The following is a 24,959-nucleotide window of genomic DNA, read 5'->3' as shown; positions in this document are numbered from 1 at the left end:
TGCCGATCTGGGGAGAGCCGAGACTGGCTCCATGCTTCCTCCGAGACATGGGCAGTCAGCCAGCCGCTTTTCACCTGACAGAGGAAGCTTCACCGGTAGGACATAGCACGTGGGAGGTTCACGCTATTCCAACCAGTTCCCCTCCCTCTGAACAGGCGCCCTTAACGACCAGAGGAGGAACCACATTAGCAACCAGGATATTGCATGTTTTTGTGAAGGGGTTCCTATATGAAGGAAACCCCCGGGAGGCACGGGGAGAACATGCAAACTCCACACAGAAAGGCCCTTTTGACGACCCCACCCGGGCGGTGGGCACTCGAGGACATGCGGACGGGCACGCATTCCTTCAGCGTTCACATCGTCCGAGGTGGGAATCGAACCCACGACCTTCGAGCTGTGAGGCGATAGTGCTTACCACTGCACCACCGTACCTCCCCAAACATACACTTTTAACGAAGGAAGACAGAAGACAGAAGATAACCAGTGGGGATAACAGGCAACTGACATCCAGAATTTACATTTTATTCACTTGAGTAACCTCTCCGTGGATTATATATATGCCGAATTGAAGAGTGGCGCCTGGCAATATATTTTTTGTAGGCCTACCTCTGTATAATCAAGAAACTTTAGTGTCGATGTTTTTCATAGCGAGACAACAGCACGCACGCATGGGTGTAGCAGATCAGGAGAGGCATAGCCTACAGCAGACCACTTTTTCCATCATGTTTTCTCTTTAGACTACCTCATTTATTTGGGGAACGAGATTAATTCCCTCGTTTTAAGGTTTGACTGGTGTCTGGCGATATTTTAATCGCATCAATCAATGCGCCTCCTCTTCAACCAACTCCGGCATTACGTGCATAACGTAATGGCTGGAAACTCGCATAATTCAGCATTTTCTTTTGCCGACTTTCTGAATACCATGATGATTTCATGATACCTTTTGGATCAGGGAAGGCAAATGAGGGAGAAGACTCATCTCGCCGTCACCACGATTGCAGATTTAACGTCCAAACAGCAGCATTGTCAAGTTATCATAGGTTTTGTTTGTTCAGCTCCTGCCCAAACTTGAAAATGGCCTGGTCAACCATAAAGAATGCAAAGGGACAACTCTTTTCCTCTTCCCAACTTTTATTTGTCTTGTTGGGGGAATGATCAGGATGAATCAGGTTGAAAACCTTCAAAGCAAGCAAAAATGTACAGGTTAAATTTACTCAATCAGAGAAAATAATCCAAAACAAACTTAAGCACTCCAATTGAATACTGCTTATCATTTACTCATTCATCAAACAAAATTACTTTCAAACTATTTCTAATTTCAATGACAAATCAAACATTTCTTATCATTATTAATTTCATTCATTAATTTCATTTATACAGTACCAGTAGCATCTTTATGAGTTGAGTTGAGCTGCACAGTCTTTCTCCTCTGTGTGCCTGTGTGTCTCTCTTGAAGTGCAGAGTGATTCTGCTGGGACACTGCACACAGGTGATTTGATTCAAGATTCAAGATTTTTATTGTCACTCCATGGTACAAGTATCACGTGTGAAATTCTTGTGCTGTGGACTCCGTTTACAACATAGTGCAAATAGTACAAATATAACAAATATAACAGGGCATATGGGTGCAAAAACAACAAGAGACACAACAAGCATAAGGCAGTATAGTGATAAGACAAGTCAGAGACAGTGGCATATTCACTGCACATAGGTGCACGTGTCGGGTGCATACTTTAGACGTGCTTAAACATTTTAAATTCTGCGTATTTGACATACAGGTGCAAATAACATATTCCTTATTAAACATACAATTAAACTCGGCATTTTAAATTCGGCGTATTTGACATACAGGTGCAAATAGCATATTCCTTATTAAACATACAATTAAACGTTAGACATACGTAATGGTAGCAGCTACAGTACGGTACAGTGCGGCTACTACACTATTTGTGTATGTTAAGGAGTCTCGTGGCCTGCGGGAAGAAACTGTTCCTCAAGCGATTTGTGCGTGCTTTCGGAACCCTGTATCTTCTCCCTGAGGGTAGCAGGGAGAACAGGCTGTTGTGGGGATGGTTTGTGTCTTTGATGATCTTCAGGGACCTCCTGAGGCACCGCTGTTTATACAGTTCATGCAGATCTGGCAACTCACATTCTGTTACGTGCTGTGCCGCGCGTCTCACTCTCCGTAGCGCCCTGCGGTCCATGGTGGTACAGTTCCCGTACCAGGTGGTGAAGCCGCCAGTCAGCAGGCTTTCAATGGTGCCTCTGTAGAAGTCCCTGAGGATTTCTTTCCTTAGCCCAAATTTCTTCAGGCGCTTGAGTCCGTGTATTCGCTGTTGGGCCTTTTTGACGACAGTGGCGGTGTGGCCGGCCCATGTCAGGTCCTGGTGGATATTGACTCCCAGGTACTTGAAGCTGTCCACCCTTTCCACCACTGTGCCGTTGATGGTGATTGGGGGGTGTGCGCCCCCCCCCCCTCCTGTAGTCTACAATGATCTCCTTGGTCTTGGAGACGTTCAGAGAGAGGTGGTTGTCCTGGCACCATTGTTCCAGGGCCTCCACCTCCTCTCTGTAGGCCGTCTCGTCGCTCCCCGAGATCAGCCCCACGACTGCTGTGTCGTCTGCAAACTTCACGATGGTGTTAGAGGTTTGAGTCGCCACGCAGTCGTGGGTGTAGAGGTCATACCAGAAGGGGCTGGAGACGCACCCCTGGGGCGCTCCTATGCTGATGGTCAGTGGGGAGGAGGTGAGGTTGTCCACCCTCACCACCTGGCGGCGGTCTGTCAGGAAATCCAGGATCCAGTCGCACATTGCTGTGTTAAGTCCCAGGTCCTTGAGCTTGCATACCAGCCTGGAGGGTACTATGGTGTTGAATGCTGAGCTGTAGTCCACGAACAGCATTCTTACGTAGGTGTCCTTCCCCTCCAGGTGGGACAGGGCGGTGTGGAGCATCTGTGTGCTACTGCATCCGCTGTGCTCCTGTTGGGCCAGTATGCGAATTGTAGCGGGTCGTGGTCCGGGGGGAGTGTGGGGCGGATCTTTGATATGACCAGCTTTTCAAAGCACTTGCTGGCTATTGGTGTGAGGGCTATTGGGCGCCAGTCGTTGAGGCTGGTCACTTTCTGCTGCTTGGGAATGGGGATGATTGTCGCTGCTTTGAAGCAGGAGGGAACTCGTCGGAGGGAGAAAGACTGGTTGAAAATGTCTGTGTATACGCCTGCCAGCTGGTGGGCGCAGGCCTTGAGGACCCGCCCGGGGATGCCGTCCGGGCCGGCCGCCTTGCGAGGGTTGATACGCAGGAACGACCGGCGCACCTCCTCCTCAGTGATGGTGAGAGGGCGGTCTGGGTCTGTGGGGGGGGGGGAGGTGGGGGGGGTTGGTGGTTAGGTGGGGATGGGAGGGGGTGCTGAGGGCTGGGGGGGAGGGGGGGGGAGGGGAGGTGGGGGGGAGAGGTGGCGGGGAGAGGAGGGCAGTGGGGGGGGGGGGAGAGGAGGGGTGGTGGGGGGGCGGAGGGGCGGAGTGGTGGTGGTGGGGGGGGGTGAGAGGAGGGGAGGGGTGGTGGGGGGAGAGAGGTGGCAGGGGGGGGAGGAGAGGAGGTGGCAGGGGGGGGAGAAGAGGAGGGGAGGGGTGGTGCGGGGAGAGAGGTGGCAGGGGGGGGAGGAGAGGAGGGGGGGAGGGTTGGGAGGAGAGGAGGAGGGAGGGGGGGGTGGTGGGGGGGAGGAGAGGAGGAGAGGGGTGGGAGAGGAGGAGAGGGGTGGGAGAGGAGGGGGGGAGGGGGGGAGGAGGGGAGGCGCTCTGGCAGAGGGGTCGAACCTGGCGTAGAACGCGTTGAGTTAGTCTGGCAGGGTGGGTGACTCGTTGTTGTTTTGCTGTTTTGCCCCTTTGAAGTCAGTGGCAGCGTGGAGTCCTCTCCACAGGTGTTTGGGGTTGTTTGAGTCCAGTTGACTGAGCTGATGAGTTGGTGTGATTGAGCTCTCACTCAGCTAGTGATTGGCTTGTTGTTTTTCCTCTGCAATGGGGAACACCCTTCTACCATGTCTATGAGTGACAAGGTTATGATTTAAAACACAACAAGCATCATTGTGGATGTGAGTGGATCTACGTTTACTAGTTTCTTATTATCCATTGCCTGGCCTCCCAGGATACCTTGTAATGTTGCATTTACCCCCATGCACATCGTTTGACAATTTCTTTCTACTTATAACTGTATGAAACACCATAAAACCAGAGGAGAATCCCGATTTCTTCTCCTTCTCTATATGCTTCTCTATGGAGCTCGCGCTGTGATTGGCTCATCTGCGTTCGGGGCGTGGCTTAGCAATAGGTCAATTGACCAAATTATATTTCAAATGGCTGACATGTGTTGTAGAATACTTAGATTTGTTTCAAATGTGTTTACTTTTGGGGCTTTAACACAGCTTTTGTTGCACATAAATTAATCACTTTTAAATTAAAATTAAGCTACTTTTGCAATGTAGTGAAATGCAAGTTTTGAAAATGTGGCGGCGCGTTGTGTCAAGTGTACATAATGGGATTATTAGCTCGGGAAACGGTCCGGCCCCTTAGGTTTCTGACAATGTGGCCCCCTGAACAATTTAGTTGAATAGTCCTGGCCTACATTCTGACTGTGTGTTATGGAACACATCTACCAGTGGCCACAACGACAACTGGGCCAAGTTAGAGAAAGCGTGTGAAACCAGAATACGGGACTATCTGGAGAAAACAAAACAAATGAAAAGTCTGAGCTGGCGATGTTGTTTTGTTGTGGAATGCACAGTGCATGGAGACCTGCACGGCTGCCTTGACCGAATAGAGGTGAGCATTGCTTCTTTGTGAAGAAGGAATGGAAAATTTGCGCTATCTCAATTTGGCCATTCCAGCGATAATTATCATAATTTTGAGCATATTATGCACCATAATTTAATATTTTATTTCATTTTTCATATATATATTATATTTCATATAGTGCAAGTCGAGCTGTTTATGTGCTTTTGTCCCATGCGTGATGCCCTCGCGCTGCCTATATGATTTATAGTGACACTGAACATTTGTTTCACAAGCGTAAATAATTTTGTTCGGGGCACCGTTAATGAATTCGCCGGGCGGGGCGCCGGGCTGTCAAGAAGTGCCAAAGGTCCCAAAGAGAAACATAATCAAATATAAAACCACAAGAGTAAAGCCACACATACAAATGCATTGACAAGAAAGTCACCAGGAAGTCACTAGATGCTGGAGACTTTTTAAGGGCAAAGTCATGCCTTTTCATTAATTGCCAGATTTCTTGACCAAACCATGGAATACGGCATTACCGAGCTTGAAAATGGCATCCGTGAGGTCACAGTGACCTTTACCTTTGACCACCAAAATGTAATCAGTTCATCCTTGAGTCCAAGTGGACGTTTGAGGCAAATGTGGCGAAATTCCATCAAGGCGTCTCTGAGATAACGTGTTAACGAGCTAGAAAATGGTATAGGTCACAGTGACCTTGAACTCTGACCTTTGACCACCAACATGTAATCAGTTCATCCCTGAGTCAAAGTGGGCGTTTGAGGCAAATTTGATGAAATTCCGTCAAGGTGTTCCTGAGGTATCGCATTAACGAGCATGAAACGAGCGGGCGTGAGGTCACAGTGACCTTGACCTTTGACCACAAAAATATAATCAGTTCATCCTTGAATCCAACTCGACGTTTGAGCCAAATTGGAAGAAATTCCTTCAAGGTGTTCCTGAGATATCGCGTTAACGATCTTGGAAATGCCGTTCGTTAGGTCACAGTGCCCTTGAACTTTGACCACCAAAATCTAATCAGTTCATCCTTGAGTCCAAGTCGACGTTTGAGGCAAATTTGACGAAATTCCGTCAAGGCGTTCCTCAGATATTGCGTTAACGAACATCGGACGTACGTACGTACGTACATACGTACGTACGGACAGACAGACAGACAACCAGAAACCATAATGCCTCCAGCCTGGCTCTCGCCGGCGGAGGCATAAAAATCCCATAGACTTTTACACATAAGAGCCGGAACATCCAGGTCTTCCGGACTCATTGCTGCGGTACTCTATTGGCACTTCTCACAACGCTTCCATGAGTATTTGTAACCCAGGATGAAACTCGTTTGGAGAAATGTTCGACAAACTCCCTAAAGAGCCTGTCAAAAAAAACAAGAACAGAGGAATTAGCCTCACACAGTCCAAAAAACAGTGAAAAACAGACAGTCTCTCTCTGAGGACAGAAAGGACAGAACAGAGAAACACTTGGATTTAAAACAGGACAACTCTCCATTGAAATCTCCCACTTTTTTGTCAACTGTGGTCGAGAGAGAGAGAGAGAGAGAGAGAGAGATAATTGTTCCATAATATGTCAAACAGCAGAGGTTAAGTCAGACTAATGGAGGTGTGGAATGTGTGGGACTGCTGGTCGGTTGTTTCTCCGTCGTCATGTCCTCTGGTCCAATCTTCGGTTCGTAGTTTGTGTTCATTTGACATCAACAATCTTTATATCACATCTGATCATTTTATCCAACCTGCCTCTGACCAGACAACTAATGGATCGTTCTGCGATCATATTTGCGACATTCAGATACATGATAATATACAACAAGGCTATCTTTGTTGGCAATGTTTATTGACAAAAGCATTAAAACAAGCAAATATAACAATATTCTCCGGTCACTGGCAGATACTAGCTACAACTTGTTCAACAGTTGATCCTCTGTTGTGTGTCCCATCACTGGTACTGGACGGCGGCTACCCCTTGAAGAAACGAATGACACTGTTAATCACTGTATAACTGTATTAATCACTGTATAACGTTAACGTTTGCTTACCCAACACTACGTCCGATTCGTAAATACTGTAAATGCAGAGGTGGATAAACTATCCAGAGGAGTTTAACCCCCTTGTTCCCCCTCATTGATTGATAGTTGATCTAACGTTAGCTAGATAGATATAGCTGGTAGATGAGTATATTAGAAAATAAGATTACCTCGATTTTGTGGAAGATAGGAAGATGCAAGCGGCAGGCTGGTGACGCGAGGTCTGGAGGAAATAATACTCTCTGGCTTTTTCTTCAGGCTACTGTATGCACTGTGAGAGCAATGGAGCAAGGCTAGCAATAGCAACTAACGTTAGACGTGACCTCCCTGTTTTCTAAGTTAAAACAGCCTCAAAATATGGTGGGGATGCAATTCTCGACGGGGATGGGGAAAGGTTCACGGCACGTGCTGCAGGCGCAAATTAGAGCCGTGCCAAATCATCTGCGCCCCCAAAATGCCTGCGCAAATGGGATTTGGGCGGTCTTAAGTACCAGAATTATTCACAGGTGTGGCCAGGCAATGCCTGGGTGTTACATCAATAAAAACCAATCAGATTCTCGTCTCCCAATCGCTGTGCGAGGCATGCAATATGCTGTAATTCTCTCCATGCGTAATAGTGGACTCACTCGTGCCGAGGACAGAGAGAGATGGAGAGAGCTTGTTGACAGATCGTATGTGGTGCCAACGACCCTCCGGCGTATGGGATAGGTGAAGGTGAATAGCCTATCTCCATTGTCCAACAGGTTTTGTCAATTAATTTCTTTCTTTGCGATGTGATAAAAGTTTCTCAGTGAGTTATAGTTGATTGCCTCACTGAATTATCTGCTAATACCCAATTTTGGCAGCAGAATTTGATGTCCTGGCGTGGCAAGGCTGTGTGTAATGACATATCCAAAAGGAATTTTACTCTGCACTGTGCAGCACAGAGATTATGGTGCGCTCAAGCGCAACGGAGTATTTAGCATGTAAGAGGTGCTTTTAGTCTGGGCACGCTTTACTCCGCTTTTGGCCAAATCAAGGAAACAGGAAACAATACCGGAAACAAGTGGGCCAAAAAACTTCTTTGTTGCCGTTAGCTTGACGTGGCGAGGTTACGTTAGCTAGAGTCTGATAAAAAGAACAACACAAGTTGTATAGTAGCGTTAGCACATTTCTCTAGTAGTCACTGCCGAGGAAGGTTTCTGGAGAGCCAAAGACAATGGAGTACTCGCCAGGTGAAATCTTATGATCAATGTCCATGTCTTTCCCAGCACAGGCAGCAGAGATGCCTTTGGATTTCAACTGTTGTAGTTGATCCTCCATTATCGATAACAGCGGACAGACAACTATAACTATTCCATCAACTGGCCATTTGTTTGAAAAGTTCTTCCCAAGCAGTTGGCACACCGTCGGCCAGGTTTGGAATACTAAGCTTTTCCCAAAGCCAGTTGGTAGACACGCGAGAACAACTCTTTCCTCGATTAATTGTCTGATGCAAAGCTTCTGTATTGGCTTAAAAATAATGTGATATTGTGAATCCGCGATGTTTCTACAAGAACTTTGTTCGGTACGTCCATCTTTTGTTTTGTTGTTTGCCGCTTTATTTTCTTATTGTTTCCGCTGCTTGTTTCCTGTCTAGGGTGGGCTCTAGGCCGGAAACAGGCCGAGTGACAAAATCCCTTGTAAACAGAGGCCAGGCTCTTTCTCGCCGAGAAGAGCAGTAATTGCGCACTGCTGACGATAGGATAATGCCATCTATCCCCACATTTTTGCGCTGAAACGCCTAGTTTGGCATGTGGCACGCCTATGTCCAGTACAATTATAACAGGCATGCGATTGTGCACGCCTCCAATTTGCATTGCGCGGCTTTAAACGAGCGCAAACGCTAAATTACCGCTTTTGCGGAGATAGGGACCGTTGTCTCTAACACAGAGAAACATGACAGAAATGCTTTCAGGTTAAATACAGCAGGGAAAGTCAGACGCAGGACGTAGGACGTCATGTGGGCGTGTCTTCAATCATTAATCAGACTCTGCTCTGTAGCATGTAAACAGGAATATGAATGCAATATTCTATAAGCAGCTCATGTCAACATCTTAATCTAATATTGTCTTATTTAAAATAAGGGTCGGGTGCAGGTAGACGCGATGCTTGTGCATACTATGAAATAGGATCCTGACAGAGCCACTGCTCCGAGAGAAAAACAGGATTCTACTATTTCTGGTAACATTTTCGATTATTCTTGTGGAGATGCTTATACATTATTATAGATTCTTAATGTATGAAGTGTCAGGGGTAAAACACTATACAGTTTTAGTGGAATTAATTTTGTTTCGTGAATCAAGACCGACATTGCTGTGTAGAGTTAAGTGAAGAAATTTCAAGTTGTCAACTTCACTGATCAAAAGCAAAATATTTACCATGCACTCCATTTACCTCTCTGGGTCGTTTAAGCACGGTCTACCCATAATTGCCATATTGCCAACACCATGTGAAGGCAGCATCTGCATCTTATTGTCATGCCGGCTGGCTCAGTGCAGCTCTGGGATAATGAGGTAAATACTGGAGTTTTGGGCCCACTGTTCGATTGTTTGGCTTCAGAACACTTGGATTAAGCTGCGCAAGCTGTTTGCAGTCATTATGTGGTATTTTCTTTTTTGCAAGTTTGCCAACTTTAAGAAACTGTCTCCAGCAACTTCTGTTGTTTTGAAGAAGGCTGGTGACAGCTAACTCACTCTGTGATACATGGACATACTGTAGGCTACAAACTTCAGTGTTTCCACTGACATGAGGGTGTTAGTCAAATTCAAGGTGCATGTACTGTGACTCTGATAGTACCTCAGCTTGTGTCTCTTTCCTCACTAGCGGAGTACCCGTGCAGTGTATTGAATGTAAATGCTGCGTTCTCTGCATGCCCAACCTGTATGGATTGTGTAAGGCAGGCTGGCCAGCGAGGACAGACATTTCTTGTGTCTTGTTTGTTCCCCAGACCCATAAATGTTGTAAGATTTGTAGAAAATAGATCCCCCCCATTTTTCCTTGTTTTATGAAAATAATAAATATTGTTTTAATATTTTGTTTTTCAGTTTTTAAGAACACAAAAAAGAAACAAACAAACTCAGGAAAAGAAAAGAAAGAAAAAGCATACATATATTATCGACATTCCAACATTACAGTGTGGTGCTACCAGCCACGTAAGGTGCTTTTGTGCTTGTGAGAGATGTGCATCTCATGCAAGGCGTCCATGAGAAATCAGCTCGGCAAATTACTTGTCACTTTTAACCTCGTCAGAGTAGGCCAGAAATGGGTCCCAGAGAGTTGACAATCTTTTAAAGTCCCTGGAAACCAGAAATATTTCTTTATTATTTAGCATTTTGAGTTCATCACATCACAGGACCCTATGTTAATAAGCCACCAGCCAAATTTGAACGATGATGAACGTCGCAAAGTATATGAATTTAGGTTTGACAGTCGTGGCAAAACTCATGAGAATCAATTATTTTTTAGAGTGTATTTTCTCCCGCGGACTGTGTGGGCGTGTCCCGTCTGCAGCAGGTTTTCAGAGAGAGAGAGAGCGCGAGACAGAGGGGGGGGGGGGGGGGAACGGAGAAAGAGATCGAGTGCTGTGTGTCAAACACAGCACTCGTGCTTGTGTGTGTGTGTGTGTGTGTGTGTGTGTGAGAGAGAGAGTAACCTCGCGTCACCAGCCTGTGTGTCTCTCTCTGTGCTCTCTCTCTCACTAGTCCCGAGAGAGAGAGAGAGAGAGAGAGAGAGAGAGAGAGAGAGAGAGAGAGAGAGAGAGAAGCATAGCGCTTGGCACGACGGCACACATAGTGGGAGGGAGACGGACAGCGAGGGAGCGCTGTCACTGGGGGCAAAGAACGGACAAAAGGAGGGTGGGTGCGGATTGCGCGCGTGTACAAAGGTTCTATAGAGCTTATGACGTCATAAGCTCCTGCGTTTTAGCACCTCGCGCACTGCTGTCTTCAATGAGGAAGTACTTTGTAGAATCTTGTAGAAAAGTGTCGATTTTAAGGCTTTGGGTTGAAAGTAATGTATAATAATTTCGGAGGCACAAAATTACTAACATAAGACCCTAAATAACATAGTTAGAACGTTTTTGTGGATTTTGGTTTCCAGGGACTTTAAGTGAGTTGGTCGTCAGGAACCTGAGTCTCTCCATCCATATAACTCTGAGACCATGTCCGATTGTCCATCAACCACAGCTGAAAAGAAGGTAAAGAAGGGGCCTTCCATTCCTTCAGAATGAGTCTCTTGGTGAGACTGTGTCAGAGACTGTCGCACAGCCGTAGGGAGGAGCAGAGAGGATTCTGAGCAGTCGAAGATGGCGAGTTCCGCCTCCGCTGAGGGGTTATTTTGTAGGCCTTAGAGCAGTGGTTCTCAAATGGGGGTCCAGGGACCCCCGGGGGTCCTTGAGGGGTTTCCAGGGGGTCCCCAGCCAAAAGGGGGGTAATTTATTTTCACTATAATTCCATTAAAGTAACACAATGACTATTTTGGTCATGGGCTTTATACACTTTCTGTAATAAAACATCTAAAAGCATCAATCTTATTATCATATGGGGGACCATGGAACAAAATCCTATGAAATGGGGTCCTTCCTGTGAAAACATTTGAGAACCACTAGAGTACCAATCAAATATTTTGGCCCAGAATCCAGATAGTGAAGGGCAGAACCAAAAAACAGTGTGCCCTCTGACACCTGACACCTATCACATAGTGGTGAGACAGAAGAGAAGATCTTGTGCAACCTGTTTGGAATAGTGAAGACGGTGAGCAACTTTAAATTGGATCAGCTGGTGTCTGTTATTAACTGAGCAAAGTTGGATCACAGACAGACTCCTGTCCCATATCATTTCAGATAACTCAACGCCAGTGGCGAACCGTCAGGGCCTTCTAGGTATTCACTGAAGGCCCAAGAAGAAATTGAAAAGAAAATAATTTCCCCCTAATAAATTATTTCATTGTATTTGTTATTTATTCGTTTTTATTCACTGAAATAACAGTAATATTGTCGCTAAATTGTTCAGCTCTTGGACTCACTTTGTTTCAGCAAATATGGGGTTAAATATTTGGACCAGCCTCCACCGGCAAATGGTATTGATTGACAGCAACCCTTCGCGAAGACCGACTCTAGTCATGACATGAGGATGACAATTTTGATGACAGGTGTCTTAACCAATCAGAATAGAATATAATTTAGTTGTGGCATTAGCCAATCACAATTAGTTGAGTTGTGGGTGGGATATTTCAAGGGATTCGCGAATCCAAGCCAAGCAGGAGACGAGACGGACGACAAGGAGGGAGGAGTTTATGATGATGTGGTTGTGACATGGGGTTGTGATGAGCGCAGCGGTAGTTTTCAAAGGATTTAATCTGGAGCTGTCAAGCTATATTTTCGCCATTTCCAGGCTAGCTTGTTGCTTTTCAAGACAATGGGTTTTGTCATCAAGTGAACGTCAGTGGTAAGTTAAAAACAATTTTTTTTATTGCTGGTGGCGCTGGGGGCTGGGGCAGCTGATGTCGGTGGGCAGGGGGAGTTTTGGACCTGTCCGCGGGTTTTGGTTACCGCATAGAATGCCCGGTTCTGATAGGCACAGTTCGCCACTGCTCAACGCCAAGTTCCTCCTGCCACGCTTCTCTAATCGTCTCAGTCGGGGGTCTGTCAAACAGACACACAAATCTAGAAATAAGATGGTTGGAGTTAGGAGGGCTTAACAAAACATTTAAAAATAACGTTCAATTGGGAGAGCTTCAAAGTTATGAATCTTGGATCGAACATGTCTGATTTGTAGGTATCTGAAAAAGTGTGTGTGGGGCAACTAAAATTTCCTCTTCAGAAGATCAAAGGATGCAAATTGGCCATCAATATACAGGTCTCTGATAGAAACCAGTCCCTTCTCACTAGAGAACTGCGCGGGCCTGAAATCTCGGCCCCAGCCCTCCCTGGCCAGTGACATGCAGGCCCGTGCCCGACCCGGCCCGGATGAGTTATGAAATTAATAGACCCTTCTCACGGGGGCCATTTTGTGTCAAATTGGCAGGATAAACACAGGTGCAAGCAACACACTAATGAGGGTTTCCAAATTCCAATCATTGGAAGTTGGAAACCCTCATTAGTGTTTTGCTTGCACCTGTGTTTACCCTGTCTTTTCGACCCAAAATGGCCCCCGTGAAAATGGTCTATTGGCCCGAGCCCGTTGCGAGGCCCGACATCAATATCACGATATGACGACACATCTCTCTCTCCCTCTCTGTGCATGCTGCCGCGCTGCTGAACTCGTTGGTCCAAAACGCTGTCTTAGATTCACATGTCCTCTTACTCCCTGATGAAGGCTCCTGCGTGAGCAGAAACATGTTGGTGTGTTTTTTAATCTATAGCCATGTTTAAAATAAAGGCTTTTTAACATTTTCTACTAAAAAGACCAGTGTTGCTGTGGGATTTTTTTTTAAGGTTTGCTCGCTTCCACTCAGTGGCGTGCCTGACCAAGTTGGTGCCCTAGGCAAGATTTTTGCTGGTGCCCCCCCCCCCCCCCTCCCCCAAAGAAAATATAATAAAAATTATATCGCAGCTAATCCAGCACTGCAGTGCAGGCTCAGAATCGCCCTTCCCCAGTGGTGCTGGAAGTACTTTTAGGTAGGGGGTGCTGTAAGGAAGGGTCTCTCGGTGCTGCCCGCGAGGGCAGCGCCGAAGAAAATTTTAGGTTTTTTGGACTTTCATCCATATTTAGAAGAATATTTCATTTTAAATTAACATTAGGATTATACTGTTGTGATGTCATTATTCAGTATCTTCTCCTTTTCTCACTCACTTTCATGTAAGCACCTGCTCTCCCTTTAGTCGTTTTACACTACAACAGACAGAAACACAGGCATAAACACTGAACTTATTATTATTATTATTATTATTATGGAAAACCAGATTATGATGAAAATCAAACACTTTTGAAGAGAGATCGTATGAAATAAGATTAGAGCTGGGAAGCACAAACTGTTTTTTAATGCATCTTGTTGGTGGTATAAACACAAGACAGCCAAATCCAACAATTTCGAAAATCCATTTCTTGCCACCAGGGGGTGCTGCAGCACCCTCAGCACCCACCTTCCAGCTCCCTTCCCCCACTCTGGGAAAAAGCTCAGAGCAGGTAGAAGGGGGCGGGGCCGCGCAGTGGGTGGGGTGGTATGGATTAGGGACCATGGTGAAAGTGCTGCAGCCCGGGCAGCCAGAAAGCCAGAATTAGAAAAATGATTTCACTATTATTTAAAGACTTAAGACGTTGTTCTTCTTATTTTTGTCTACTATTGTAAAATAATAGTAGGCCTATTATCATGAAAAAGTATTTGTAAAAAAAAAAAAAAAAAAAAAAAAAAATTACCCTCTCTGGCGCCCCTAACGGCTCAAGCGCCCTTAGCATTTGCCTAGTTCGCCTAATGGACGGCACGCCACTGCTTCCACTCTCAACAAAAGGTTTTTTCTTGCAGGAGACAAACTTTACTTTTCTATCAGTTGCTAGACTGTGTTGCCTATAAAGACAACCACCGCAGCTTTCTCTCTGTCTCTCTCTCCCCCTCTCACACATGCTACCATGTGTGAGGGGTACGGTGGCGCAGTCGGTAGCGCTGTCGCCTCACAGCTAGAAGGTCCTGAGTTCGATTCTCGCCTGGGATGCTGTGGGCGCTAAGGTTGTGTTCCCCCCCATATCTTCAGTGCCTACTGCCCAGGTGGGCTATCTCGTCGAAAGGGCCTTTCTGTTTGCATGTTCTCCCCGTGCTCCCCAGGGGGTTCCTCCGTACATAACCCCCCCACTAAAAACATGCAGAAGATCGTCATCCGACCATTGACGACAACATCCGAAGTTGGTCCAATGATGGTCCAATGATGGTCCGCGGGCGCTGGAAAGAAAAAGCGACCACTGCTCCTGGCCTGCCCCCCGGAGGAAAGGACAAGCCTGGATGGGTTAAATGCAGAGGACAAATTTCACCGGCCACCGTCAGCATGAGTGTGTGTTTGTGGCCACATGCATCTGTTGGGTGTGTTCGTGTGACAATAAAAGACGGGCTTGTCCATCTACTAACAGTAACTAACTATCAAAATCCAGACATATTGTCTCGAGAAAGAGAACATTGGATCGTTTAATTGCCAACAGCAACAATGCCCACAAACTGAAACATTATGTCACTCAAGCATATCGAAATTAAAACAGCAGACTTACCGTTTATAGCTGCATTGAACAACGTCATATTAGTGTACTCACAATGTATGGTAGATGGGTTCGTTTTCAACAGGTTGAAATGAGCTTTCCCTACTGCAGTGGGGACTGTTTAACTCTCCCCTCGCAAACTTTGTTTTATGTCCATCGATCTTATTTCTCTCTCATGACACGGACACGGACACACGCGGCTTGTTTTGTTGTTGTTTTTTATGCTGACAGTGACAGCACTGAAGTGGCAGACTAACGTCACGGTGAGGGTGTGTGTGTGGGGACGGTGTGCGTGTCTGTGCGCTCCTCCTCCTCCTCTTGGCCTCACTCTGCTGTGTAAAATAAAGCTTAATTTTATTTTTTATTATTGAAACGGGCCCGAACCCGGCCCGGCCCAGGCGGGTCGAAGCAATTCATTTAAAAAAAAGCCCAGCCCCAGCCCATATTGGCCAGGCCCGAGAGGCCCGCGAGGGTACCCTCGGGTTTGCAGCTCTCTACTTCTCACTCCAGGGATGGTAGGTTTTGTCTGACCATGACGGTAAAAATGAGTGATTAAAACAAATTGTGAACGGAAACATCTGGTGTACTCAAAATGCTCCTAACCTGATTTAGTTTTTCATAACAAAGGTTTTTTTTGAAGTCCCAGGCTTCTCTAGCTTAGAAAATAACATGACTAGCAGGGAGGAGTTTGTAATAGAGCTGGCCTCCATTTGTAGCCACAGGGGGGCCCCGGGAGTTATCGTGCATTCCTTTATAACTGGGGACTGGTAATCTTACGACTTCAAAGGTCATGAGCTGGGCAGTGACGTCATCAGAGCTGGTATTTCTCATTCCAAACTCATAGGAGCATCAGCAGCCCCAACCTCAAAAATCCAAGATGGCTGCGCCGCGCAACAACAGTAGTAGTAATCATAGTAATATTGTTTAGCATTTCTGTTTTGTTTGTGTCTCATTAAATCAGCTGTACACAGCACTGCCTAACTTCTATCTGTGTGGACATTAGGGATGGGAGAAAAAATCGATTCACCTAAGTATCGCGATTTTTAATGTCACGATTTTTTTGAATCGATCTTTTATTCCAGAATCGATAATCGCATTTTTTCTGTTTATGTATGAAATGTTCCCACTTTCATTAATCACATATAGAGCGCTTCCCTCTGCTCCGTGGCTCATACAGCCAATCATGTACCTTGTTAGTATAAGTGACACGGAAACAGCCAATCATTTAACAGACAAACTCCGAGTGCACCCGCCCCATGACCCGCCCCCACTCACACACAGCAAATCATATCCCTTGATCCAGAGCCGAGAGTCCCGACATCTCCTGGATGCAGCACTGTCGAGTTGCAGGAAAATAGACAGTTTGTGTTGTACTCTGAAAGGGTTTTCCCCCCCTTGAATCAAATTGTACATTATCAGCTTTATTTTAGCATGCAAAAGTAGCGCGAGACCCATTCCTGGCTAATGATCGAGTCTCGCATTTTGGTCCTCCGCTGACGCCACTCGTTTAATCTCACCCGGCGTTACAAATAATTCGATGTGGTTGAGTTTCAATTCGTGTTTTTTTTTTTTTTTTTTTTTTTTATTTATACATTTTTCATTTTCAAACAACACATGAACAAAAACAAAACAGCTCAGACACATGAAAGGGAAAAAGGACAAAAACATACGTACATACATACATACCAAGAAAATAGTCATTGCTTATACAGCAGAAAAGGATACATTACAGTAAACAAAAATTTAAATCCAAAAAAAATAAAACAAAAAAAAGAATACAAAAACATTTCCTCAGCCTATGTCCATTTAACTCCAACCCTCACCCCGACTCAAAGTTTCCCACCCACGTTCATAAATTAAATTCTGTTTTTTATTTCTATTAATATCCCTTTCAAGAATCCACTGAAATTTTAGAAATGTTTTGAAACGTTCAATATCTAGTTGGTATCTTTTCATAGCTTTAAATATATATGTTTTCCCCATCATAATTATAATATTATTTAGATCTTTTCCTTCTTCATCATCCCTTAAATCCCCAAACATTATAGTTAGAGGACAGCTATAGAAATGTGTGCTGTAAACAGAAATCCATTCGTGTTAACGTAACGTGTTAACATGTGTCCTATCTATTAATAAGCGCCCGGGAAATTAACGTTAATGTTAAGACACCAATTTCACAAATACGGACGTCTGCAACGATACTTTATGGAATGGCATCCGCAGCTCAATTCGCTTCTGTCAGCAGAGACAAAGTTGAACTGTTGGAAAGGTTTTACTTGTAGGCTACTTTGGGACAGGAATAACTCATTGTGTCATCTATTGAGCACACAGCTTATGACTTTATGTCTTCTGCTTGGGCGGAGTCTTGATGCGTATATAACTGACTGAGTCCAAGATGGCACATGCTCTGCTGCGACAGCACTGACTGTACTACTCTATCTTACGCTACGTTCTGTTTATGTGTACTTTGTGTTCATTGTTAAATGTTATATGTTGGCTAAATCAGACTGATCAGCCATGACATCACTCTACAAGGCGATCAGCGTTCTACTCGTATTCCTATGGCTGATATGCGATAGCTTCGCACTGCAGCCCGACACCGGCAACCGGCTACTCACCTACAGCCGAGATGAACTCATGCTACACCGGGCCTCGCTGTTGAGTAACACCAAGCCTGCCGTGATCCTACCGTCGGAGCTTCGGCCGAGGAAAAGGGGAAAACGTGGAGGTGTCCGTAGCCAATTAAGAAAGCGCCCATTCACACCACCTCTCCCCACCATCATCATGTCCAATGTCCGATCACTCCGTAATAAAATGGATCTGCTACATGCAAGGTGCCGATTTGAAAGAGCCTTCAGGGACATCTGTATCATCGCTCTGTCCGAGACTTGGCTGGATGAGTCGGTATCCGATGCGGAGGTCATTCTGGACAACTTCACCATCATCAGGTCCGACAGGACGAGGCATTCGGGGAAGACGTGAGGCGGTGGGGTCTGCCTTTACATCAACAACAGGTGGTGTAACAACATCAAAGTGCACCGTAAGGTGTGCACACCCAACCTGGAGATGCTGACCCTGTCCCTCCGTCCCTTCTATCTCCCCCGGGAATTCCCTACTGTTGTGGTCAGCTGTGTCTATATAGCCCCCAGTGCTAACATCAAGATAGCAGCGGAGCTCGTAGCCGAGGACGCTAACGCCATGCTAGCTAAGTATCCTGGAGCTCCGCTGTTCATATTAGGGGACTTTAACAACTGTAGACTGGACTGTGTATTGCCATCGCTTCAACAGTATGTGGATATTCCAACCAGAAGAGAAAACATCTTGGACTTGTGCTACGGGAATATCACCGACGCATTCTGTGCCCGTTCCTATCCACCGCTCGGACTTGCTGACCACAACGTCATCTGTTTACTTCCGCTGTACAGACAGGAACTGAGACGCCACAAACCACAATACCACAGCGCCCCACAATGGTCGGAGGACGCCATTACCCAACTCCAAGGCTCCCTGGCTTGCACTGAGTGGGGTATTTTCACTGGAGATCTGAATGACAGGGTCTCTATCATTACAGACTACATCAAATTTTGTATAAGCTCCACCATTCCAACTAAAACAATAAAGAAATATCCCAACTCCAAACCTTGGATCACTCCACAAATAAAACAGAGCCTGAAGGAAAAGCACAAATCCTTCAGGCACAAGGACTGGGCCAGCCTCAAAGCAGCAAATAGAAACATAAGGAATGAGGTTTTTAAGGCCAAACTAGAATATAAAAATAAATTGGAAATAGAATTTGGTAACATGAACACCAAGCAGGCCTTTCAGAGGGTAAAATCCCTAACAGGATATGACCCCAAATCCACATGCACAGTAGCTGACCCGGAAACCTTCACCTCAATACTTTCTACACCCGCTTTGACAATCAGGACTTCTCATCTGAATGTGAGGCTCAGTTGAGAACCCTCCCCCTACCAGACCCTGAAGAACCGGCCCCCTTCACAGAGGAAGAGGTGCGGCACCAGCTGAGCCGCTGCAAGCCAGGCAAGGCTCCGGGTCCTGATGGCATCCCGGCCAGGGTGCTAAAGACCTGTGCTCAGGAGCTATCACCCATACTGCACTCACTTTTCTGTGAATCCTATCAGACAGCCACAATACCCACCCTATGGAAAACTGCTACCATAATCCCGGTCCCCAAAAAACCCCGACCCACAGAATTCAACCACTACCGCCCCGTTGCCCTAACATCCATAGTCATGAAGTGCCTCGAGAAACTCCTGATGAACATCATCATGCCACTTGTCACCCCACACTTGGACCCCCTCCAGTTTGCATATAAAGCTAAGAGGGGCACAGAGGATGCTGTGGCCTGCCTGTTGCACCTCCTCCTCCAGCACTTGGACTCCCCAGGCAACTTCGCCAGAATCCTCTTTGTGGAATTCAGCTCTGCCTTCAACACCATCCAGAAACATCTGCTGATCCAGAAGCTACACCATCTCAACATTCCCCCCCGTCTGATCCATCTCATCCACAACTTCCTCAGCAACAGACTGCAAGCAGTAAGGGTGGGCTCAACCACATCCCCTGTACTCACCATCAACACCGGAGCTCCACAGGGATGTGTGTTGAGCTCATTCCTGTACATTCTTTACACCAATGGCTGCATCAGCATATCACCTACCACAACCTACATCAAATACTCAGACGACACAGCCATTCTCGCACTTCTCTCCGACAACCACTCTGTTCTGGACTACAATAACACAATCACACACTTCACCCAGTGGTGTGCGGACAACCATCTACACATCAACGTCAATAAAACAAAATAACTAGTGTTCAGCCCCCCCTCACCTCAGCCCCCCGTCATCATCAAGAGCCAGTCGAGACAGTGGACAGTTTTAAATATCTGGGCATAACAATGGACAATAAACTCACCTTTGATCAGCACACCAAGGACATTCAAAAAAGGAGCCAACAAAGACTGTCAGCCATCCGGAAACTCAAAGGACTATATGTTGCACCCCATCTCCTGCTGTTACTCTATCAGAGCATCATCCAAACAATCATTCTGTACTGTTCCACATGTTTCTACACCATGCTTTCTGTCACCAACCGGACCAAACTAACACGCATCACAAACACAGCTTCCAAGATCATTGGTCTCCCCACACCCAACCTCACAGAGCTAAATAACCGGTCCATCACACGCTTCGCACACTCAATAGAACAGGACATCACACACCCACTCAACCAACACCTCATCCCACTACCCTCAGGGCGCAGGTACAGGACAATCAAATTTAGAAGAGCTCGCCTCGGGAAAAGCCTGATCCCGGCAGCCATAGCTGCTCTGAACAGCAGGCCCCGCTGATGTAGTGTCTGTCTTGCCACATTGGTGGTGTATGTCCAAAGCTGTGGAAGGAAGGAAAGATAATTCCACTACCCAAAGACACCAAGTCAACTTTCTGTGGTCCTAACAGTAGACCCATTAGCATTTTGCCAGTATTAAGTAAACTATTGGAAAAGATTGTGTTTAAACAAGTACAAGATTACTTTTCTGACAATAATTTAACAAATATGTACCAACATGCTTATAGGACTGGACATTCTACCTGCACTGCTTTGACACAAATGACAGATAACTGGTTGGAGTCAATTGATAGCTCAATGCTTGTAGGTACAGTGTTACTTGATTTTAGTGCGGCTTTTGATGTGATTGATCATGACATTTTAATTTCCAAACTTACTAGTTACGGTTTTAAGTCCTCTGCTATCCTATGGTTTAAAAGCTATCTCTCTGCTAGGTCACAGAGAGTATATTTTAACGGAGCCTTATCAAATAGTAGGGCCCTGTACTGTGGAGTTCCACAAGGAAGCTGCTTAGGACCACTTCTATTAGGGGTGGGAATCACCAGATGCCCACGATACAATACTGAAACGATACTTGAGTCACGATACGATAGTATTGCGATACTGCGATATTTTCGATATTGCGATATATCGATATATTGAATATTGCAATATTTCGATATATTGCGATTTCTTACTTTTTCAACTGCAAATGATGTCCCCAAAGGAAAACTTTGTCAACATCTGGTTTATATAAGAACAATTTTTCAGTCTGTACATCTGACTTCAACCATTTTATTGCAGCAACATTGTCAAGTAGACAGACCAACAACTTTCATAAAGTCATGTCATAGTTGCATGCACCTGACAAACTGAACTGTTTGTTACAGTCTACTTACAGTCCACCTTAACTGGATGTGTGTGTGGACTACTGTACTTATGTAGTTTTTGCAACTTCACTTCACTTACACAAAACATTTTGTGCAGCCCATTCAGTAACTGGGGAATTTGTAAATGACTTATGACAAAACTGTTATTGTTAAAACAAAATGAAAATATGCTACCGTTTGTTTACTGCTGGCCTTGGAACTAAAGTTTATAGTAGCCCGGTGGCATGGCATGGCCTGCAAAAAAAAAATTTTTTTTTTTTTTTGCAATATCGATACTTGGCGTCCAAATATCGATACAATATCGTCAGGCAAAATATCGCGATACTGTGGTGTATCGATTTTTTCCCCCACCCCTAACTTCTATTCTCAATTTTTACAAATGATATGCCGTATGCAATAAGTAAGGCCAACTTAACAATGTATGCTGATGATTCAACCCTGTATTATGCAGCCCCCACATGTTCGGAGCTCAATCAAGTTCTGTCTAGTGAGCTTAGCATAATATATGAGTGGATAAAAAATAACAAACTTATTCTTAATATTTCAAAAACAATTTGTATAATTTTTGGATCTAATTATAGGTTATCCGTGAATCCTAAAATACATTTACAAATAGAAGGTCAAACAATACAACAAGTAAGAACTGTGAAGCTTCTAGGGCTCTGGCTTGACTGCAAATTGTCATGGTCGGAACATATTGACAGGGTGGTTTCCAAAATGGGAAGGGCTGTGGCAATAACAAGAAAGTGTTTACCATTTTTAACCTCAAAGCTCTTTAATCAGGTTGTGTGCTCACTGGTTTTATGTCATTTGGATTACTGCTCAGTAGTATGGTCATCTGTGTCTAATGTTCTGCTTCACAAATTACAAGTTGCACAAAATAAGGCTGCCAGACTGGTTCTGGGTTGTTCGTATAGAACAAGTGTGAAAGAAATGCATGACTGTCTTACTTGGCCATGTGTAAAAGAAAGACTTTCTGCTAGTTTACTTTTTTTTTTTCATAGAGTCATTAACACCCAGACTCCTACATTTTTTTATAGTAACATAACTTGCTGCACAGATATTCACACATATTCCACTCGGGGGGCGAGTGATGGACAGATAAGCTTACCTCGACCACAGTCCAATTCCATGAAGAGAGCTGCATTTTATAGGTCTATTGTACTTTGGAATAGTCTTCCAAATGAGATTCGAAACACCAGAGAAAAAGCCTGTTTTAAAAGGAAACTTCGGCTTCATATACTTAACACTCAACCCTTAACTTAACACTCTTACATAACAGCTTGATAGTGCTTTTTTAATCTGTTGTATTCTTATTGTTGATTTTTTTTTATGCAATACTAGAGTTTTGTAAAAATGATTTTTTTTTCAAATTTTTATTAGTTCTTTGTAATACACTGATAACGTTTTATTATTGTATTAAATGTATTTTAATGTCTTGGACCCCAGGAAGACTAGCTGACGTTACGGCGTCAGCTAATGGGGATCCGTTTAAATAAACAAATAAATAAACAAATAAACATTGCTATTGTCTCTGTTGATGTCATGTATGTTGCTGTCTTTGTTATGTCCTCTCTGCACACTGGTGTAAGAATTCTCTCCCTATAATGTACAGTACAGTGAAAATGAATTTCCCTTCCGGGACAAATAAAGATAAGTCTAAGTCTATAAAACTGATATGGAGAAATGTACCGCATTTTCAGCGAGGCAAGGCTTTTTCTCGCCGAACCACCGCCGCACGGTCCCCAGCGCGGTCGCCCTCCAGCCTATGGCATATTTGTAGTTAAGCGAGTCAAAGCAAAACCCAGGCTTTTCCACACCTGATTCACCTAACGTTAACACTACAACCCTGAAATACACGTTCCCAAACGTTTTTTTAGAAGGCTGGCAACGCTAGGCTGTCATCAAAGTAAAACGTCACCATGTCTGTAAATTACTGCTTGTTATAATTATCGATATAGACTGATATGAAAGATGTTATATCAATATACTTTTTAACTATGTTCTAATCTAGTGTAAAAAGGCAAACAAACTGAAAAAAGAAAACAAAAAAAGAAACAAAAATCGCAATAAATTGTAATATCGAATCGCAATAATCGTAGAATCACAATACATAAGAATCGCAATAGATATCGAATCGGCACCCAAGTATCGTGATAGTATCGAATCAGGAGATAAGTGAATCGGCACAGCCCTAGTGGACATGAGGCTGCAGTGTTTGTATGCGCAAAATGCTGCAAAATGCCATGTTGTCAATTGTTATTGCTAACAATGGCTAGCCTGGCTAGCGACTGGATCTGACCAATGAACAGTGAACTTGCCAGCTCAAGTTTTCTGCAAATGGAACGCTAACAAAGCGGATGTGATGTCATTTAGCCTCCACATCCCAGTTATTTTGCGATAAAGGAACGCACGATTAAGTTGCCGGGAGTCCCTTGCCAACAAAACATCAGCGCCCTAACATTGGCAGCCCAGTAGTAGTGCCTAAACACCGGTAAGGCCAGCCATCCCTCAGACTTGGGTTTTTACAAGTGAATTTTTGAAATTGTATGGTTCTTATAATTCCAGATGTAGGACAGAATTATGGTACTGTATACAAATAATTATTCGCCGTGATGTACTATGTACGAAGTAACCAAATCATTATTTGGCGTATTACCAACACTGTAGCAGCGACATGTGAAGGGTTCTCCCAGGCCGCCACACGTGTTTGATGTACATACAAAGAACTGCTGTGATCGGATTTTTGATCGGATTTGTGAAACACATATTTAAAAAGCTCCCCCTCCGGCTGACGCCTGGGACCAGAGACGTCTTTGTTCCAGCGTGGAGCAGGAGCCGGGCCGTTGTGGTGAGATATTTCGTTTTAACCTTTAAATAAGTCCATTTACTAGAGAGTAAATTGTAACATAGTTTATTTACAAAACAAAAGTCCACACACGGATCCGGATCACTGCCTGCTCAGACTACTTCCTTAAGATGGCAAATGACCCCGAACAAAGGATGTCTTACTTCTTTATAACCTTTGGTCTAGGCTCCGCCCAGACACTGTGTCTGCAGTTCACAGCGCCCTCTATCTTCCTGGAGTAGTAATGAACAGGATTATTTATCTACAGTTCCCTCCTTTTTTTCCTTATAAGGAAAAACTTAACTGAGGGATTTATTATAAAGTTGCTTTTTGGTTTTGCAACTTTTGTCTATCAGCATACATCATCAGCATTTTGACATCTCACCCCATCCAGAGATACGCACAAGCAGGTCCACAACGCAGCCCTTTCCCAGATCACATAATCCACAAAGTCCAAAACACTTCTATGAATCAAATGACCCGGGAACCATGTTATGAACCACCCTGCACACAGCTCTGCACTGAGTGCGGTGACTTTTAACAGCTTATTCACATGCAGAGGTAACCTACTTTTTCCATTTGCTTTCCTTCGAAGTAGGGAAAGGCCTCTGCGAGCTTCTACTGTTATAGAACCACTCACTTAAAAAGCCTGTGCATAACCCAGCCTACCAGCGATACCAAAAGTCTATGATGATGCTTATTATATAATGATAATGTTTATACTATATTATAATAGGCCTTTTATACAATACTTCTAGAATTAATTAGTTACATACTCTAGTACTAGACACAACATACATTCAATTCAATCATTTACAGTACATATTATTACACTTAACAGCTTTCAAGGTTTA

General features: G+C 44.7%; 1 protein-coding gene across 2 annotated transcripts in view; it reads right to left on the bottom strand.

Moving 5' to 3' along the window:
- LOC310786937 (glutamate receptor 1-like) overlaps positions 1-24,959 on the bottom strand; it is a gene marked incomplete at its 3' end in the record, with an annotated part of 287,668 nt that overhangs the window by 171,487 nt on the left and 91,222 nt on the right. The gene's annotated exons all lie outside the window — the stretch shown is intronic.

The sequence above is a fragment of the Poromitra crassiceps genome (assembly GCF_964638095.1).
Source record: "Poromitra crassiceps genome assembly, chromosome: 1".
NCBI classification, from domain to species: Eukaryota; Metazoa; Chordata; class Actinopteri; order Beryciformes; family Melamphaidae; genus Poromitra; species Poromitra crassiceps.
The sequence above is the reverse complement of the archived record's forward strand: the minus strand, read 5'-3'. Positions and strand labels throughout refer to the sequence as shown.